Below are 19,791 nucleotides of genomic sequence, written 5' to 3'. Positions count from 1 at the left end.
AAATGTTTTTACTGCTTGCTATAATTAGTGGCTGACAGTTTTAGATTAGTCAACGGGGTGGCTCATGCACATGATCCTGTCATGTTCAAAATGCACATCCCTACATAACAACTTCCTGCTCCAAGAAGCCCTCTCGTGGAAAGGGGGCTTCTGGTCCCTGTCAAGCAATGTGATTTCTGATAGATCAGAGCCCTGATACTGAAGCCAAAAAAATTGATGACTAGGGCAAACCACAGGGCAGGGTGGAATTGGCATAAGAAGCTCACTCTCTCTCTCTCCCTCACTCTCTCACTCTTTCTCTCTGTCTTTGGTTTAAAGCCAGGTCAGTTGCAAGAATCCTGGAGACACAATTTGATACTCAGTGGTTCAAGGAATTGATGAAAGGAATGCCAGTGGCCTGAGTACAAGTAGCCCTCGATGTACCTCAGTAATTGAGCCCATAACGTCTGTTGCTAAGTGAAACATTTATTGAGTTTTGCTCCATTTTACGGCTTTTCTTTCCATGGTTGTTAAGTGAATCAATGCCCTTGTTAAATGAGTAACACGGTTGGTAAGTGAATCTGGTTTCCCCATTGATTTTACTTGTCAGAAGGTCGCAAAAGGTGAACCCATGACCCCAGGACACTGCAACCATCATAAAATACGAGTCAAGTTGCCAAGCATCTGAATCAGAGGTGGGTTTCATCAGGTTCTGGCCAGTTCTGGAGAACCGGTAGCGGAAATTTTGAGTAGTTCAGAGAAGCGGTAGTAAAAATTCTGACTGGCCCCGCCCCCATCTATTCTCTGCCTCCTAGTTCCCAGCTAATTGGGAGGAAATGGGGATTTTGCAGTAACCTTCCCCTGGAATGGGGAGGGAATGGAGATTTTACAGTATCCTTCCCCTGGCATACCCACCAAGCCATGGCCACCAAGCCACGCCACACCACACCACGCCTACTAAGCAACGCCACGCCCACCAAGCAACGCCCACAGAACCGGTAGCAACTGGTGGGTTGCTCCCGGTTTACACCGGTTCTTGCGAACCGGTAGTAAAAATGTTTAGTAGTTCGGAGAACTGGTAATAACATTGACTGGCCATGCCCCCGAACCGGTCCCCGGCCCCGTCGACGCTAGCCCACCTCATCAGTGGCTTTTTTTTTTTTTACTTTTAAAAGCATTTTTTCTACAACCTCTTGGGCTGAAAAAATTCTTTTAAAAGTTAAAAAAAAAGCCTCTGATGATCGCGCGGCTCAGCTGGGATCGTCAGAGGCTTCTGAAAGCATTTTTTCTGCAGCCGAAGAGGTTGTAGGAAAAAAAATCCCTTTAAAAGCCTCTGGCGATCCCAGCTGACTTGCCTGATCGTCAGAGGCTTCTAAAAGCATTTTTTTCTGCAACCTCTTATGGTTGTAGAAAAAATGCTTTTAAAAGTAAAAAAAAAAAAAAGTTGGCCACACCCACCTAGTCACATTACCCCCCCCAAGTCATGCCCACAAAATAAGCCACGCCCACAGAACTGGTAGTAAAATATTTTAGAACTCACCCCTGACCGGTAGTAAAAAAAATTGAAACCCATCACTGATCTGAATGTTGATTACATGACTTATGGGGATCTGCAACGGTGAATGAACTGTTGTAAGTCGAGGACTCTCTGTACACCATACATTACATACGGCTTCAGCTAAAATAGAGAGGGAGCCCTGGATGGCAGGAATGGCAAATGTGGATCAGAGCTGATTGCATGAACAGATGCACAACAAGACTTGAACTGGACTTCAGGTTTTCTAAGGTGATGGGGAAGAGAGCTGCCCACATACCGGCAGTGAAGAGAGGAAGTCGGAAAAACAAAGGCATAGCAATACTTTCACAAAATGCCATTTGGGTTTAGATTAGAAAAAGGAATCCAACGTTAAATTCAACTCCTTTGTCTCCACAAGTTGTTTCCTGCTTATTTCCTGGATATTTATGATCTGAGCTTGTCTCATCAGATTCCAGGGATTCCGTACGCTCACCGTCAGTTGGTTGTTATTGCTTCAGTTTCTGAAATGTAATGCCGTGGCGCCATCCATGTCTGGTTAGCAGAAGGATTTGAAAGCTGCCGTCATGTATGTGTTTGTCCCTGGCACTCGGAGCCGAGTATCATTGCACCTTGGGAGGAGAAAGGTGCGATGGTGTTGCCTTTAACCCATTCTCAGCCACTTGCTTCCTCACCCTTGCAAAAGCTGGATAGGGGACAATATTGGATCATGGCTTATCTATAACCTGCAACATAATCAAGCTTACCCACATTTCATGGGGGGGTGGGGGTGTCCTCCCTCCCTCACCATTTTTATTCTGCTGTTTTTCCAAGAAACTCGGGACACCATACAAGAGTTTCCAGAACAACGTACATTAACAGGTTTTGCATTTGTGATGCAGCCATCCCTACATTCGACTCGATTCGATGCAATGCGAGAGGCTGTACAATATGCAGGATTACAAGATTTCCTGTAAATTCCTTGGTAAAAAAAGACTTGTCATGCTTGAACTGACCAAAGGACCAGCTTTTAACTTTTAGAAGTGGGACTTCATTACCGCTTGCTTTCATTGTACAACCAGCTGAGATGTGCCAACAAAAATGGAGTCATAGCAGAAATGTGATGGGTTTTGTTTAGCATCCTGGCAGAAATGAAGGGTTTGGCAAAAGCAGACACTAATGAAGGGGCTGTTTTGTCTCAGAAACAAACCAAGAATATTTAAGCATACTCTCTAGTCACAGAAAAATGACTGGTAGTTTGGGAAAAAACAAATACCAGAACACCAGTTGGAGGACGAGGAGGAGGGAAGTGTCCAGCTTGGCCTGGATAAAACCCAGAATAGAAACTGACTGGTTATGAAGCTATTCTGCAAGGTTTTGTGGCAGACTCAATTTCTTGAGTCTATGGCTAAGTCCTTTATCCACAGTTTTTTGAATAGCCACAATGGCTGGATTGTCACATAAGATTAACCTATAAAGCATAATCACAAAACGGAACAGCCTGCATTTACATAAGTTAAACTACAACCAAATAAAACTCATATTGGGGGTATGGATTAAATCTATTAGAAATCATATTTTAAAAGCAAAATTTTAGTGCCCCAGTGAAACATGCATCCTGACATCACAATGCAAACTTACAGATGTGAATGTTGCAAGGTGGGTATGAAATCTGAGGCTCCTGTTGTAATGCCCCAGTGCACATTTCATAAGTCAAGCATCATTGAGGCTTTCTGCCGATAACTTTGCATTTATGTGAACAGAATCAATCTCAGCATTTCAAAACTCTTGATGAGACAATTGTATTTAAATTTCAGGCAGAGCCCCCGCCCTCCAATCAGCCCTGGCAGCAGAGCTATCATAAAAGGGCATTGGATCAATAGTTATTTAATTGATGGCTTTTAATATTGCACTCTACCTGCCAGGGATGGGGAGATGTATTTGTGGATTGCTGTGTTGTGTACCAAATAATTTTGTTGTCTTGCAGTGCTGGGTATCTTGGCATGACCATTTACCTCTCCGCCTTATAACTAGCCATCTTCCACTTACATAAGAAACAGGGATCACCCCAAGTAACTGAGTTTGTTCAGCCTAAACCTTCCATTTGCCATTTCAAAAGCAGAACAATGTTTTGCACTGAATGACATTTTACACACTGCTCACGAGTGAACTGCTGTATTCTACACTTTCTAAAGAGGGAACGGTATATGACTATCATACATTCAAAGGCTATTTTTAAAAATAGAGACCAGAATTGGAGAAGTTGTACAATGGCACTCTAAATTGTATAATGGCTAAGTCTTGGATGTTTTTCAAAAGTTCTTTCTAATCTAAGACTCCTTAAAGAAGGAAATATGATGTACTGGAAACAGTTTGGGTTTTAATTACCGCCAATGCTAGAAATAAGGACTTCATCTGATTTCCATATTTTAAATATAGACTTTGAAACTCCTGAGATGACTAGGCTCACCTGTCTTTGTAACATTAGCCCCTTGCATAGGGTTGGTGACAGGACATTCACCTCGTGTTCCAAAACTTAGACGTGAAAGTTTTGTTGTAAAAGATATATGGATTCTTATACAATTTAAACCCCTTAACCAGGATCTTGGGAGTACATTAAAAAACCCGAATGAATGACCCATCACTTTTATTCCAAACTAAAAACAGCATGAGTGCTATAAGATTTTGGTTAAGGAAAAAGAAAAATAAAGGTTTCTGATTGTTGGTAATTGCATAGACATGTCATGTGCTAACCTTGGCAACAATACCGAAATGATTCATCTGATATGTTTGTTTGACTTCTCGATCTAGTCTACAGCCCTGCTGCTATTTTGACAATTTCAACATTTTGTCTCCTGTTTGAGTCTATGTTATATTTTGCAATACTTTGGTAATTAGTATAACAGTTCCATAGATGGGCTAGATCGGGAGGATTAGGCTAAAATGGAAATGCATCTCCAACATGGAAAGGAATTAAACTGGCGAGGAACTACTGGTATAATCCTCAATTAGAATCTTCTGCGGGCATAAATGAATCCCGTTTGGTCTTGTGGTTAAAACACCAGGCTAGAAATCAGAAGACTGAAAGTTCTAATCCTACCTTTGGTATGAAAGCCGGCTGGGTGATTATGGGCCAATCACTCTCTTTCTCTCAATCCAACTCATCTCACAAGGTTGTTGTGTGGAAAAGAGGAGGAAGGAATTTTTAGGTATATTTGCTACCTTGAATTTTTTATAAAAATAATAAAGGTGGGATATACATGCACACACACACACACACACATATCTAATGCATTTTTCATGTATAAGCTTTAATGTTATGGCGTGAATTTTGTTTCAGTTAACACATGGGAATGTTGCATTATTTCATACGTTGATTTACTCTTGGCAAAACACAGTGGGCTATTACTACTCTATTTACTCCCTGTAATGGTGCAAAGACTAAATATAATCCAATGCATTGGTTCCCTCTGCCATGATAAATGTAAATTTTGCATCAATATCCCCTTCTCTGACCATTGCCCCCTTCAGCATGCAATCACTTGTTTGTTACGACTATGCAAGTAGTGTTACTGCATTTTTATTAATATGCACATCATGCAGTTTCCAAGTTGGCTGTAAACAGAGACGCCTTAACATTTCCAAGTCATAGCAGAACTGTGCAAGAGAAACTTCACCCGGGCAAATGTATCTCTAAAGGGATTCCCACTGCGTGCTTTGAACCTTCCCTAAAAGACGCAATGCAAATATTCACTATTCTGAAGAATTTCATGGACAGCAATTTCAAGTAGATGCATCAGAGTCACTCCTACTTGCGGCAGTTGAATAGGCTACTGGACTACGGTGAGCTGAGCCTAGGCCCCTGTTGCACCTTATGAGAAGATCTGATGTGATAGAAATGAACAGCTCAAGGGAAAAGCTGCTGGTGCAAGCAGGTAGGAAGGGAGCAACAGATGGCAATGCAGTGGAAAAACAGGTGGAGGCATTGTTTGAAGACTGAGAGAATTAGGCTTAATTTGCTGGAGCTCTGCTTAACCTCGGCAACTGGCGTTCTTTTACGCTGTTTCACATTTACCCATCAGGCAAATGATCAGGATTCAACCATCTGTACTCACTTACTGCGCTCAAATGGCCTTCAAGCTAATCGTCAAAGAAATGACCTCCCTCCCTCTCCCTCCCCCTCTCCCCCCTGTCCAGGTGAGAGCAGTCCCTGCCACCAGGGCCTGAGAAAGTACTCTCTATTGCTTGGGAAAAAATATATATTCCTTCCTCCCCCCTTGGGAGCATTTTCAGTTGCAGGGTAACTCCCAGTCTCTTCTCACTTGGCAAAAGTGCAAAGAAAGCTCTGTGCATCACCGGCTTTGCTTTCTTTACAGGGCCCCTTCCAAACAAAATAAAAAGCCCTGTGGCATTTGCAAAACAAGGTCTCTTTGCAAGTGTTAAGGCTTCAGCCTTGACGAAGACATCAACTCCAAAATGCTCCCACGTTTGACATCAAATGGCAATCGGGTAACGAGAGCCACAGTTTTGTGAGGTGGGGGTGTGTGGGAGCAGAAATGCTCTTTTCCTGGGGGGTTAACCAAGAATCTGGGGGGTCTTTGCAAGAGATTTTCAGTTTACTGTGCCAATCTAGGAGTGCAGCTGATGGTTCTCCTACCAAGCTAGAAGATGCTTGATTTTCACAGCTGGAGCATTTCTTAGCCAGGATTCAATGTATTCAAGCCGACAATCATTTTCTTCGCACTCTGCAGGAGCACTTTGACCTTTGGTCCTTTGCAACAACAACAAAAAATCAGAATAATTTGTTTTACCTTTAGGGATAGGCACTCTGCACCTTGCCCTCAGACTGAAAAATATCGTGAGAAAAAAAAAGAGAGAGAGAGAGGCAAGCTGGTTACTCAATCAAATCTACATTAAAACTTCACACTTCGGGCAGAATGAAATGGGATGGTGGCAAATGTGGGTGGGTAAACACAGATGTGTCTCAGGCCCAGAGAAAAGCAGGTGGTGCCAAGTTTGATTACAACAGCCAGAAGGAAAAAGAGACATGGAAATTAGAGGCCTCCCTTCTCTGCAGTGTGTATCTCAAGGAGGCCTTCGTGCAGCTTGTTAACCTGGCTGAGGAAGAAGGGGATGTTGTGAGAGATAAATTAAGCAGGTGGGAATGGAAGAGTTGGCCTTGGTGCACTTTTTCTGGTTTTCTGCAGTCCTCCTGTCTTTTTATGTGGAAGTGACCTTGAGTTCAGCCTGCAATTCTAGCAAATGAAGTTGTACCATCAGTATTATGAAAATTCACCTTGGCTACTATGCTATTTCCCACCAAAAATCTATGGAGATTTTTCAATCATCCAAGTCATGGTTGTCCCAAAGGTGCTTTTTCCAAGAGGCAACTGGACTTTCTGGTTTTTCTTTGAAGATGTTTTACTTCTCATCCAAGAAGCTTCTTCAGATCCCCACCATACAGTCAGAGCTGAAGAAGCTTCTTGGATGAGAAGTAAAACATCTTCAAAGAAAAACCAGAAAGTCCAGTTGCCTCTTGGAAAAAGCACCTTTGGGATTCCCACCCAAAGGCTTAACCACATTTTGGGGAAGGAACCATTAGACTTCCTCATGTCTCTGGTAAATTCCAAGGATACAATCTCTAATTTCCCATTTATGGGTCAATTATTTTCAGGTGTACCCTCAGATTGGGATCAAAAAACCAAGTTGACGGCTGCAATGGTGCAATTCAAATTTCACCTGTTTTTTGACCAAACTTTGAAGACATCATTGATTATTTTATGAGCTTGAATTGAGATAGTACCAAAACTGTGAGCTGAAGGGATGTAGTTCTCTGTTTATTTTTCTCTCCTTCTGTTTGCCAAGATCAACAATGCCACAGTCAGGAAACATGGCTGGATCAAATTCTCATCACATTCTATCAAATATCCCATCAGGATAGTATCCTGGATAGGTACAAGATTTGAGCTGGTCTGAAGTGAATTGTGTGAGCCAACACCACTGGTCTTTAAATAGCTAAATGGAGACATTATTTTGCGCAATTGCATTTATTAAAATAAATGATTGCTTATCTTGTAATGCAGCATATCTTGATTACTAAGATGAAAGATAGGGGTTAAGCTTCTATGCTTAATTTTATGTTAGTGTTATTAGCATTATATAAACTTGTTTGAGATGGGTGGCCATAGAAATTGAGAAAATAAATAAACATTAGGTTTATATTCCTTTCTCTGATTGAAGTCTTTTGGAGTTTCATGTTAAAAATGTCTGGCTTGTTCACAAATGTAACTGGGCTCCAGCCAGGTATGATTTAAAGCAGGGGGTGGGGGGTGTCCAACCTTGGAAACTTTAAGACTTGTAGACTTCAGCTTCCAGAATTGCTGGGGAATGCTGGCTAGGAAATTCTAGGAGTTGAAATCCACCAGTTTTAAAATGCCAAAGTTGGACACCCCTGATTTAAAGTGAAAAGAGGGGGGTCAGAGCACAGCAGTGCTTTCACAGACACTTCCCTGTATTATCTGTGCACAATCTGAAAAAAATCTCTTTCCCAAGGGAGATTTATAGCCTCCTCAGAAGCTGCTTGAAGTTCACACAGGAGAGGGTAAGCATTTCTCTTGAGAAAGAGCTTTTCCTCACAATGTGGTGGGACAATAATAAATGGAACAGGATTTCCAGCAGCTGCCTTTTGTTTTTTTTCCACCGCATTTTGATGGACAGCTGTTTTCTCAACCTCTTCCCCTTGTTGTAAAAGGGAAGAAGTCGCCTTGTTTTAATTTTGGACTGTAAATAAAACTGTGTGGATCCTGATTGGAATATAGGTATAGTCCTTGACTTACAACCATTTGCTTAGTGACTATTCACTTGCCCTGAAAAAAAAAAGGAACTTATCATTTTTCACACTTACGACCATTGCAAAATCCCTGTGGTTGCCTGGTAAAATTCAAACATGTATTTATGGCATGTATTTATGATGGTCACAGTATCCTGGGGTCATGTGATCACATTTTGCAACTGTCTGACAAGCAAAGTCAATGGGGAAGGCGGATTCGCTTAACAACTTTGCCTAGAAAGGTTGTAAAATGAGGCAAAACTCATTCAACAACTGTCTTGCTTAGTAAGGGAAGTTTTAGGCTCAATTGTGATCGTAACTTGAGGACTATCTATATTCTGAAATAATGACTAAGGTTTGAACTTCCCTCCCATTCTCACGAGGTGACAATTTGGAGTTTGCAAACAAGCTGGCAACCGGTTTAAACGCATAGTTTACACATGTCTCCCTCTGACAGCTATCACTTCTTCATTTGCTGAAAGGTTGTTTCTTCCTCATAGGGATTTCTGCACTAATCTCCATTTACCTAACATGTCCAGATCTTGCAGAAGAACTTCCTTTTTACTGAGTTAGTTTGGCTCCCTTTCCAGATCCGGGTGTAGTTCGGTTTGAATCATTTCCCTGGAAATAGTTTTTCAAACTAGAAAAAGTGCAGATAAGAGGTATCGTAGTAAAGAATTGAGGTCTTTGAACTGTGGTGCTGGAGAAGACTCCCGTGAGTCCCTTGGACTGCAAGGCAATCGGTCAGTCCTAGAGGAGGTCAACCTTGACTACTCTTTAGAAGGCCAGATCCTGAAGATGAAACTCAAATACTTTGGCCACCTAATGAGAAGGAAGGACTCACTGGAGAAGAGCCTAATGCTGGGAACGATTGAGGGCAAAAGAAGAAGGAGTTGACAGAGAATGAGGTGGATGGATGGAGTCACTGAAGCAGTAGGCGTGAGCTTAAATGGACTCCAGAGGATGGTAGAGGACAGGAAAGCCTGGAGGAACGTTGTCCATGGGGTTGCGATGGGCCGAACACAACTTCACAACTAACAACAACAACATCAAAAGGTAACAGTTTGGTCTAGTAATGCCCCAGGTTAGAAAACAGGAGTTTTAGTCCTGCCTTAGCCAGGAAAGCCAGCTGGGTGATTTTGGGCAAGTCTCTCAGCCCTACCCCCAACAACAGGGTTGTTGTTGGGGGTGGGGAAGAGGAGGAGGAAGCAGTATTAGATCTGTTCACCACAATGAGCTGTTTGTAAAAAAAAAACAACCATAAAGGTGGGATAGAAATCAATAAAAATAAAAATCATAACCATCAGGGTAATGAGTAATCTTTCCTAGGAGGCTTTTAAAGCTAATTTTTCATCAGGTTCGCCTGATTCACCAGTTGCGTCCCTTTCTGGATCAGGACTCCTTACGCAGGTCACTCATGCCCTTGTCACTTCCCGCCTAGACTACTGCAATGCTCTCTACATGGGGCTCCCCTTGAGGTGCACCCAGAGGCTCCAGCTGGCGCAGAGTGTGGCCGCGCGGGTGGTTATGGGAGCGACATGGCATTCCCATGTAACACCTCTCCTGCGTGAGCTGCACTGGCTCCCGGTGGTCTTCTATGTGCGCTTTAAGGTCTAGGTTATCACCTTTAGAGCGCTCCATGGCTTAGGACCTGGTTACTTACGGGACCGCCTGCTGCCACCAGTAGCCTCCCACCGGCCGGTACAGTCTCATAGAGAGGGGCTCCTCCGGGTGCTGTTGGCCAAACAATGTCAACTGGCAGCCCCCAGGGGGACAGCCTTCTCTATGGGGGCACCTACTATCTGGAATGAGCTCCCCCTGGAGATACAGAGGATCCCAGATCTACGCATCTTCCACTGTGCTCTCAAGACTTTTTTATTCCATCAGGCTGGCCTGGCCTAACTGTTTCCCTTTTTTCCCTTTTTAAAACGTAAATTTTAATTCGTTTTTAATTTATTGGAGTGTTTTAAATCTGTCTTCGGCCAAATTGTTTAATTCGATTTTATTCAGTTTTAAATTTTGTATTTATGTTTTTTATCCTATGGCTGTCCACCGCCCTGAGTCCTTCGGGAGTAGGGCGGTATACAAATCAAATAAAACTAAAACTAAACTAAACTAAAGCAAAATGTATATTTATAATTGGAGGGGGTTAGGATAGGGGCAACTAAATGGAGGAAGAAGATTTGTCTTTGTTTTGATTAAGAGTCCTCTTTCTTCAGGGGTGATCCGTTGGGTGGTGCATAGTGTCAGTGGATTGATCGAGAAACAGATGGACCGTTCTTTGATTCTCTGTCACCACCTATTTCATCCTCTTTAATATCACCCCTTTTTTCTACTTTTCTCTTGCTGGTATAGGTAGTCCTCAACACACGATCACAGTTGAGCCCAAAATTGTTTAATCTAGGTATGGCTAATCTAAAGAAAAGAAGGACTAGGGCTGACATAACAGTATTTCAATATTTGAGGGGCTGCCACAAAGAAGAGGGGGGGGGGTGTCATCTTATTTTCCAAAGCACCAGAAGACAAGACAAGAAACAATGGATGGAAACTAATCAACCTTGAATTAAGGAGAAACTTCCTAAGAGTGAGAACAACTAACTAGTGGAACTGCTTGCCTTCAGAAGTTGTGAGAGCTTCATCACTGGAGGTTTTTAAGAAAAGACTGGACAGCTATCTGTTTGAAATAGTATAAGGTCTCCTGGCAGGAGGTTGAACTCCAAGGCAGAGGTGGGTTTCAGCAGGTTCTGACCAGTTCTGGAGAGCCGGTAGCGGAAATTTTGAGTAGTTCAGAGAATCGGTACTAAAAATTCTCACTGGCCCCGCCCCCATCTATTCTCTGCCTCCCAAGTAACAGCTGATCAGGAGAAAATGGAGATTTTGCCATAACCTTCCCCTGGAGTGGGGAGTGAATGGAGATTTTACAGTATCCTTCCCCTGACACGCCCACCAAGCCATGCCACGCCCACCAAGCCACGCCCACCAAGCCATACCCACAGAACCGGTAGTAAAAAAAATTTGAAACCCACCACTGCTCCAAGGTCCCGTCCAGCTCTATTTTAATTGATCTTCTAGGTATTAGAAGTTGGAATTGTCCATGGAAGTTGACAGAACAGCAACATTAAAATCATTGTATTGCCTTTTTCTATGCTATAATCCCCCCCTTTAATGACCATTACCCTATCAAGCTATTATTTATGATTCCTTGTCTTATTTATTTATTGTCTTTTCTGCCCCTTGACTGCTTTTACATCTTATTTTCCAATGGAGTTTTATTTATTTTTACAGAAGCTATTTGGGGTACCACACTTGAAATGGGGAAAAAAAGTGCGACCATCATTTTAAAATAAATGAATGTATCGCAAAAAAGAAAAGCACAGAGAGCCAGTTAGGTTTAGCGGTTAAGGCAGCAAGAGACCATGAATTCAAGTCCTGCCTGAGCCATGAAACCCAGCTGGGTGATCTCTCTCAAGCCAAGTTATTTCACAGGGTTCCTGTTGTGGGGAAAATAGGAAGAGGAAGGTGTGTTGGATATATTCACCTCCTTGAGTTATTTGTAAAAATAATAAAGGTGGGATACAAATAAACAGAAAATAAAAATAAGTCAACTGCACTGAAGAGAATCTTGAACCTTCAACTCCTATATTAAGATTAAGGTGTTTTCTTTATGGCTTTTGCAGATTTCTCTACAGAGAAAGATCTATATATAGATTCTTCCCTAACCCTACAGCAATATGACAGAGCTCCATCTCTAAAATTCAAACAACTATATACACCAAAGCACACACACCTTTTTAGGAAATGCCTCTTGGGGACGATTAAAAGGGGAGAAACAACATAGTATATTTAATTTTTCCCACAGCCTTCTTTTTCACTAGAATTCTCTGCCCATCACAACTGCTTTACTTTTCTTTCTTCCTGGAAGGATGGAGTTGCCTACATGTCATTAATCTTGCAAAGATGATTCTAACCCTTCCTGGGACTGGGGCATGCGTGTGGGAAACAACTAGGGAGTTGTAAATTCGAAAACAAAAACATCATAGGAAGCGTCAAGTTTCCCTCACACACATGCATGCTGTTTTTTCTGCTGGAAATCTAAAAGCTACCACATGTGTGTTTGCGATAATCTGGACAGCAAAGAGTTGGCGGCAAGAAGATAATTTTCTGAATGTTTTCACTGCCCTTTCAAGGTTTTTGCAGTATCCCTTTCTAAACCAGGTTTGTCCACATTGATTTCCCCTTAGAATACACAGCTTTACACTTTTTAAAATTTATTTTTAATGCGCTGCTCACAGGATGGTATACAAAGTGTAGGCCAGTGGTGGGATTCAAAAATTTTTACTACTGGGTCTATGGGCGTGGCTTTGTGGGCGTGCAGGGGAAGGATACTGTAAAATCTCCATTCCCTCCCCACTCCAGGGGAAGAATACTGTAAAATCTCCATTCCCTCCCCATTGCAGGGAAAGGTTACTGCAAAATTCCCATTTCCTCCCGATCAGCTGGGACTCAGGAGGCAGACATTAGATGGGGGCGGGGCCTGTCAGAGGTGGTATTTACCAGTTCTCTGAACTACTCAAAATTTCCGCTGCCGGTTCTTCAGAACTGGTCAGAACCTGCTGAATACCACCTCTGGTGTAGACAAGGTATGATGAAGTCAAGATGGAGGCTACCATAGTACTATCAAACCTTCACCTAAATGGCCACCTCCTGACTCTTTTGACCATGCCCTGCACAAACCACTGGTTTCCCCAAGTGTCAAGAAAGAAACCGTCTAATCTAGCTTTGCAAAAGAGAGTCCCTGGAACTGTGTTTACTTAGAACAAGCACTGAACGCACAGACTCCAAACATTTCTCTGGAGTCTGCAGCTGGCAGAAACCGAGGGAGCAAACCAAGCTGGTTTGCCAAGCTGTTTGGGAAAGTTGTTTGCTTCCAGTAGGCAGGAAATGATCAAACTGCTATTTAAAATGCAAATTACAGGTTGCACCTAAAACAAAATATGCCCTGATAACAATTCCCATACCATTGGAAGTTTCTGTTCTTTCTAACTCAGAAAACAAAAAAATATGAAAGCCTCAACAGTTTCTAGGTTATATCAAATGCACAGCCATCCTGAAATAATTTTAAACCCCGAGTGCAGACAATTCAAATGCTGCATGCAGAAAGAATGGAATGCATTTCTTCACAAAAGAAATTGCTGCCATTTATTCTATAATAGCTAAACAGTCAGAGCTTTGAAGGAACCTGCTTGCTGGCTGGGCAATTCATAAGTTTCTTTTATGCAAGAGTCAGATGTTGTAACTCAGTTGGTTTTATTGCATTTAAAAGCAGCGCAGAAAGTGCGGCCAAACTTGTATGGATCATAATACTCAAAGGAAGGGCTAAATCAGGGGTGAAATTCAGCAGATTCTGACAGGTTCTGGAGAACCGGTAGCGGAAATTCTAAGTAGTTCAGAGAACCGGCAAATACCACCTCTGGCTGGCCCCAGAGAGGGGTGGGAATGGAGATTTTGCAATATCCTTCCCCCAGGAGTGGGGAGGGAATGGGTATTTTGCAGTATCCCTGCCACGCCCACCAAGCCATACCCACCAAGCCTCGCCCACAGAACCGGTAGTAAAAAAATTTGAATTCCACCACTGGGCTGAATAAAGTGCCTCTAATTGTAATTCCTTGGGGATGGGGGGAATTCTTTATAGATTGAGAGAGCTGTCAGTGGTAGAAAAGCAAACTCCTTTTAGTTTCCACAGTGGTCCAAATTAGTTCTAATTCCACATTTCCTCTTAGTTTTCAGAAGCCTTTGAAGAATAAAAGTCTGGTGACAGGGATTAAGAATACCATACTATTAGCATGTTCAAAATTGATATTTCAAACTTTGACACGGGAGGCTTCAAAAAGGACTTTGTGCCGTGATTAATACCCTAATGAACACACGAATAGAATCTGCAAGCGTCCTATCCAGAAGAACAAGAAATGAGGTGGACAAAACAGGCAGTTCTTGACTTATGACCATTTGTTTAACAACAGTTCAAAGTTACAATGGCCTCAGGAAAAGCGACTTACAGACTGTACACCCACTTACAATATCATACCATTCTCAACATCATGAGATCGCAATTTGGGCACTTGGCAACCAGCTTTCATTTACAATTGATGATATTGTCAGACGATTGCAATTTGCTTCTTTTTTTTGACAATTTCCAGCAAAAACTGCCCATTTGGGAAGCTGGGTTTGCTTAACGACATGTGATTCGCTTAACAACTGCAATTAAATTGTCATGCAGCCTTGTCTAGGTCAACTTATGATCTCAACAACTAATGACAAAAATGAACTGTTGTAAATTGAGGACTACCTGTAGAGGACTTACATATGGTCTGTACATGTGGCGTACCATTTCACCAAGACAGGAACAATGGGTGTAGCTTATGAGGATTGGCCGGCCGAGCTAGGCTAGGCTTATCAACAGTGCTTCCCTTTTTCTTTTCTCACCTTAATTGAACTGAGATTGTGATATGCCAAGTGGGGCAATTCCTAATCCCACACACAGAAGAATGGGAAGGACACTGCAGAGTTAGTAGGTGGGTTGCTAGGTGGCATGTACACCAATTTCCTCCTTCGTGACAACTGTAGGCAAGGGAAGTACGCTTCAGAGTCAATGGAGCTTAAAAGGAAAGAGATGAAGCCAGCTCTCTGCAAATATCTGGGAGACACCATTCTTTGGGCTGTGTCCCACTCTTCCCCTTCATAATATAGTATGAAAATGATGGAGGAGGGAGTAGAAGACACAAAATATGTACTCAGATGAAACACTGTATGGTTAAGGATGTACTGTTTGTTTGTATGTTTGTCTGTTTAAAAAAAATAAAACTTTTTAAAAAAAGAATATTCTTGCTAAATCCCACTTGTTAGAAAGATCAAGATGTAACAAAAAAGGAGGGGGTGGGGAGGAGAAAAATACCAACTTGATATGGACAGTGGAACGAGAACCTTCAAAGCTTACGGGCCTTTCCAACCGCTGTTCGAGAAAGTGTTTTGAAGGCCGGCCTAGTTGCGTGGTTTTGGATTGCAAAGGAACCAGGTTGGCCAAAGACCAAACGTCCTGTCTGCTCCCCTTCCTGTTTCGGTAGCTGCCTGCTGCTCTGGTCTGAGCGGTCAGGTTTTTTTTTTTTTTTTGCAATGAGATACTGTCAACATCCTGGTTTGTTTCGCTTCTAGTGTTTCTTCCTGCTGCGTAGAACTTGGCGTAACTTTGGTGCTGTCATGGATGCTACAGCTTGTCGCCCGTGAGAGAGTTCCGTGGAATGCGTCACTGGGACAAAAAATGCCCCAGCCCTGATAAACATTAGAATAATGCAAAAGAAAGAAAGATATTGAAAAATAGTTGCAAGGAGAATAGTGGGGTGGGGGGTGGCAGAGAGGATAAGGGAATCTGCAGGAGCCTTTTCATTTTCTCCTTTCAGAGCCAAGCGTGTAATTTCCCTTTTCTATTTCAGCAAATGCAAAACAACCGATCTTAGTGGATATGGATCCCTACGGTTATGATTTAAGCTCCTGCCAGCATAATGATACATTGACCTGACTCACTATCATACAAGTGGAGTTTGAGAATGTTGCTTTTTTGATCCGGAGTGAAGGGCAGACGTTGTCCACTCTTTCTCCTCAGATACAAGGCGTTTTCCTCTTCTCGACATCACCTGATCTTAGGCATCAGGCAAAGACAATCCAGCTTGGTCTAAAGATCTGTCCAAACAAGGAAGAGGAAAAAGCACTATCAAGGTTTAAATTGGGCTGAAGGTGAGATAGGGTTGGTGTGACTGGGGAAACACTGGAGTTCCCAGCCTGTGCTAGTAACTCCGTAAATCACTTCTGAGCAAAGGTGACAGCGTGTGTAATACTGAAGGGAGCTCGTCATTGCCCGGGCTGTGCAAGTCACACAACAGAAACGAAAGGAAACGTCTTGGAATTACACAGCATAGGTAAAGTTCTGGTAGAAAAGAAGGCTACAGAAGTGATGTTTATTCAGCAAACCCCTTTACTCCTTTTCCCATCCTCACATTGTCTAAACCAGGGGGTTCCCAAACTTGGCGACTTTAAGACGTGTGGACTTCAATTCCACTTAACATGGCTGGCAGGGGAATTCTGGGAGATGAAGTCCACAGGTCTTAAAGTTGCCAGGTTTGGGAACCCCCCTCCTGGTCTAAACAACCCCAGCTTTGCACCACTTCCTGAAATGAGTCTGTGGAGTTTCAGACAGAATATGAGACTTTGCAGAGAACTGCTTGTTTACTACAGAAAGAAGAAAGATCTGTGGGGATCTCATGCTGCTCTCAAACCACATATTGTCTGCTTGGGGTCAGAAAGCATTGAGATCAGTGGCTTGATACAGCCTTAGTGAGATGCTTCAAAGGAATATTTGTATGCTTGGCGAGGCACAAATATGCCAAGAGTTTTGCTGCCAGACGTTAAGAAGAATGTTAAAATTGGCATCCTGAGTCACACACAATATGAAGCCATATCTAGGCACCCTGATGCTCCCTCTGGTGTTTTGGATACCAACTCCAACAGCTAAGCCATTGTAACCAGATCATGGAGAATGATTTTTAGCATGCAGGGACAAAATTCTTTATTCCTCTGATGTGGTTTGTTTGTTTCTAATGTTTTGTGGCTTGGATGAGTGAATCAAGGTATAGCAGCTCATTGAACAAACCATGGTTTTAGCATTGTGTTTGGACATGTGAATGCAGCCAAAGCATAACGTTAGAAATCAGAAAGAGAAATAAGGTACATTCAGTATGTTTTCACCTGGATGAGAAAAAAGCAGTAAAGAGACTTATACCTGGTATGAAAGCAAAATCCAATTTCACCAGAAGTGCTTGATATTGCTTAAAGTAGAAGCTAGCATGGAGAGGTGAACAAGTTGGATCTGGGTTCTCAAATCAATTTCATTAAAGCTCCCAGGTCTGAGCTGCAAGTTTCCATGCAACCACCAGATTAATTGATTGATTCAATTTTCGATTCCATAATGACTCTGGTTTACCAAAAAGCAAAATAAAAAATATCGAGAAAGAGAAGACAGTTGATTGGAAGACAGAACCAAACAGACCAACAGCAAAAAGCTCAAACTGAACGGTCTCAGATACCTACTAAGTCCAAGAACAACCAGGTTTTCAGCCATTTGCAGAAAGATCAAAGTGTAGGAGCAATACGAATCAGCATGGAATATTGTGGGAGCTGGAGCCATCTCTAAGGGAATACATTTCCTAGGTCCCGTAAGATGACACTGCCTAATTGACAGGACCTGGACTTCATCTAATGAACTTTATCTAATGGATTATGTGATCCGTCAAGTGACCAGGTCCTATGCCATGTAGAGATATATAAATGGTAACCAGCACCTTGAATTGCACCCAAAAGCCAACTGGCAGCCAATGTAGATAGTAAAGCAACAGAGACAGGTGCCACTGCATTCTTGGCCAGCTGTAGCTTCCAAGTGGTTTTCAAGGACAGCCCCATTTAGTGCATATTATAGCAATACAATTGAGAGGCAACAAAAGCATGAGTGATTGCTTGAAAGGACTCTTGGTATCCAGAATCCAGTATCCAGTTATATCCAGAAATGGGTATAACTGATGCACTTATTGAATCTCTGCAAAGATCCTCTTGGCCTCAGTAGCCACCTGATCTTTGAGCAGGAGCTGTGAGTCCAGGAGGGCCCTTAGATTGTATACTGGTCTTGTATGGGAAAGTGTAATATGATTAAAGACTAAGGATAGACAGTTTTGGAACCATGTCTGTGTCTTGTCTGTGTGAGTGTGTGAGTGAAATAAACAAAGCCACTTGGTCTTCTCAGGACTGAGCCTGTTCCTTCCCATCCAAACTCTACAGCCTCCAGGCACTGGCACAGAACTTAAGTGGTGTCACTCGGTTGGCCTGGGGTCGCTGTGTATAATTGGGTATCAGCATATTGATAATAACTAATCCAAACCAATGGATGATATCATGTAGATATTAAGCAAAAGGGGAGAAAGGGTTGAACCCTGCAGCACCCTACAAGTGAGGAACCACAAGTGCTACTTCTCACCTTCTACTAGCTTTGATTGGAATTGGGCACAGAGAAAAGAGAAAAACCACTGCAAACAGTGGCTCCCACTTCCAGCCCCCAAAGCTGGCCCAATAGTATACCATGGTTAACAGTACTGAAAGTTGCTGTGGAATTGAGGAGCACCAGGATGGATTTACCACCCCCATCCTGCTTCTGCCACAGGTTATCAACCAGTGTGACCACTGCTGTCTCTACACTGAATCTCATCCTGAGTCTCAAATCACAACAAGTCTAAATAATCTGCTTTTTCCAGGGTCCTCTGGAGCTGAAGCCCAACCAACCTCTCTAACACCTTCCACAGAAAGAGAAGATTGGAGGCTGGAATGAAATTGTCCAGGATGGGGTGAGGAGGGAGACCACAGTCTCCTTCAAGACTGAGGAGACTACTCCTGCAGAGAAGCATATACTTCCACCTGGAGCCAGCAGTAGGTCACCTCCTAGGCACCCTTAGCCATCCAGGAAAGGCCTGGATCACAACAGATAGCGAAGCTCTCAGATGAGAGGATCCTGTTTGTTGTCTGAGGACTCTCAAGCCAGCTCACTTCAGTTGACTATACAAGGCCATACCATGGGCACTTCATCTGGACTTGTTCACTCAAAATCCAGCTCTGAATGGTTCCAAATGTCTTTATCTGCCAAATTGCAAAATATTTCTCACAGTAGTTAGTCCTGAATTTATCTCTCCCCAGCAGGGATTGAGTCACCTTGAACAGGGCTGCCAGGGAGATGCAATAAGAGCAGAGGATTATGTTATTTTTGCTGCCTTTATCACTATGATGTAAGCCCAAATATAGATTCTTACCTATGCTAAGATTCACTCTCATTTTCCTCCAGTGGTGCTCTAGGTGTCTCTTCATGCACAAATTTATCTTGCAGAGATGCTCAGTAGACTAAAGTGCATCCTGGGACTGACCAGGACCATCGGATCTAACAAGGTGTCTCTCCTCGTGAGGTGAGATGACATCAGTGAGCTAAAAAGTGATCTGTTCACAACAACAGACTAATGACAATGTCTTCCAAAGCCACATCATGATGCAACTGCTCCATGTTGAAGACAGCCTAACATCCGGCACCTAGTGTGTGATGGGCCCATAAATGACCTAGAACATGTCCATCATTGTCATGGACACCACAAATCCCTGAGCCAATCCAGACTCAATGTCACCAGATGGCAAATAATCCCTTGTGGCATTGAGTATTGGTTGGCTCAGGGATTTGTGATCTCCATGACAATTATGGACATGTTCTGGGTCATTATGGGCCCAGCACATACTGAGCACCACCAGTCTTGGCATCTCTGTTGCCAGCCCAGCAATGGAATCCAGTAGCTCAGACAGGGATGATACTGGGTGGCAAGACGCCAGTTCATCAGCA

The 19,791-nt window shown here is 42.8% G+C and overlaps 2 long non-coding RNA genes across 2 annotated transcripts; both read right to left on the bottom strand.

Moving 5' to 3' along the window:
- Positions 1 to 5,059: 5,059 nt before the first annotated feature.
- On the bottom strand, positions 5,060 to 6,197 carry LOC117674946 (uncharacterized). Its single transcript, XR_004594055.3, has 2 exons — positions 6,150 to 6,197; positions 5,060 to 5,220 (listed from the first exon to the last, which is right to left on the bottom strand). It is a non-coding gene; the product is annotated as an uncharacterized LOC117674946 (long non-coding RNA).
- LOC117674945 (uncharacterized) lies at positions 6,194 to 19,479 on the bottom strand. Its single transcript, XR_004594054.3, has 3 exons — positions 19,220 to 19,479; positions 15,900 to 16,055; positions 6,194 to 6,263 (listed from the first exon to the last, which is right to left on the bottom strand). It is a non-coding gene; the product is annotated as an uncharacterized LOC117674945 (long non-coding RNA).
- Positions 19,480 to 19,791: the final 312 nt, after the last annotated feature.

The sequence above is a fragment of the Pantherophis guttatus genome, chromosome 3 (genome assembly GCF_059756535.1).
Source record: "Pantherophis guttatus breed Tessera chromosome 3, ASM5975653v1, whole genome shotgun sequence".
Lineage (NCBI taxonomy): Eukaryota > Metazoa > Chordata > Lepidosauria > Squamata > Colubridae > Pantherophis > Pantherophis guttatus.
This window is presented reverse-complemented; position numbering and strand designations above follow the sequence as displayed.